The sequence below is a fragment of the Leptosomus discolor genome, chromosome 1 (genome assembly GCF_034619465.1).
Source record: "Leptosomus discolor isolate bLepDis1 chromosome 1, bLepDis1.hap2, whole genome shotgun sequence".
Lineage (NCBI taxonomy): Eukaryota > Metazoa > Chordata > Aves > Leptosomiformes > Leptosomidae > Leptosomus > Leptosomus discolor.
In genome coordinates, this window is record NC_141391.1 from 3101692 (window position 1) to 3102988 (window position 1297).

General features: G+C 61.7%; 2 non-coding genes across 2 annotated transcripts; one reads left to right on the forward strand and one right to left on the reverse strand.

The window, feature by feature from the left end:
• The first annotated feature begins 615 nt into the window (after positions 1-615).
• Positions 616-687, forward strand: TRNAP-AGG (transfer RNA proline (anticodon AGG)). Its single transcript has one exon. It is a non-coding gene; the product is annotated as a tRNA-Pro (tRNA).
• A 187-nt stretch (positions 688-874) lies between these two features.
• On the reverse strand, positions 875-946 carry TRNAP-UGG (transfer RNA proline (anticodon UGG)). Its single transcript has one exon. It is a non-coding gene; the product is annotated as a tRNA-Pro (tRNA).
• Between the last annotated feature and the right edge of the window lie 351 nt (positions 947-1297).

Genomic DNA, 1297 nt, shown 5'->3' on the forward strand with positions numbered 1-1297 from the left:
GGGTGAGTGCAAGGGGACAAAGGGCCTGCAGAAGCGGGTGCAAGAGGGGAAGGTCCTGCAGAAACGGGTGCAAGAGGGGAAGGGCCTTGTAGAAGCGGGTGCAGGAGGGGAAGGTCCTGCAGAAGCGGGTGCAGGAGGAGAAGGTCCTGCAGAAGTGGGTTGAGGAGGAGAAGGTCCTGCAGAAGCGGGTGCAGGAGGAGAAGGTCCTGCAGAAGCGGGTGCAGGAGGGGGAGGTCCTGCAGAAACGGGTGCAGGAGGGGGAGGTCCTGCAGAAGCGGGTGCAAGCAGAAGCAGTGGGTGCAGGGATGGGGGGCAAAGGATTCGGGAAGCTGCCGGGTGCAGGGGGGGCGGAGTTGGGTGCAGAGGCGGGTGCAGGGGGGGCGGGGAGAGCGGCCGCAGGGGAGGTGCGAGAGCCGCGAGTGGCTGCGGGCTGGGTGCGGGGGGGGGGGTGGGGGTGCGGGGTTGGGGGGGGGGGACAGCGAGGGATGCTGCGGCCGGCCGCCGGGATTGCCGCGGCCTGCGGGATCCTGCTCGCGGCGGGGGCGGGGCGCCGCGGCGTGACGTGACGTCAGCACGCCCGGAATAGAACACGAGTGGGAGAACGCTTATACCAGCGGCTCGTTGGTCTAGGGGTATGATTCTCGCTTAGGGTGCGAGAGGTCCCGGGTTCAAATCCCGGACGAGCCCTTGGTTTTTTGTCTCCGCGCATAAAGAGAGTAAGAGGAGGGGAATCGCAGTTGTTTTTTTTTTTTCCACCTCGACCCCCGTTTTGCCACCTTACGTACATCCCCTCCTCTCGGAAAGGAAAATGCACCCGTAGAAACGGAATGAAAGCGAGGGGGCTAAGGGGAAAAAAAGAAGGAAGGGGCAAAAAGGGCTCGTCCGGGATTTGAACCCGGGACCTCTCGGACCCAAACCGAGAATCATACCCCTAGACCAACGAGCCGCCTGGCTGACGGACCGCGGAACAGGTCCATCAGGGCAGCCCCACGGCGCTGTCTGTGGGGAAAGGGGGTTCCGAGCCTGTGTCTTTTGCAGGCAAAATCGTAGAATCACAGAATAATTTGGGCCGGAAGGGACCTTTAAAGCTCATCTAGCCCAAGCCCCCTGCAGCGAGCAGGGACATCTTCAGCTGGGTCAGGCTGCTCAGAGCCCTGTCCAACCTGACCTTGAGGGTTTCCAGGGATGGGGCTTCTGCCACCTCTCTGGGCAGCCTGTGCCAGTGTTCCACCAGCCTCACCGTGAAAAATTTCTTCCTTTTATCTAGTCTGAATCTCCCTTCTTTTAGTTTAAAACC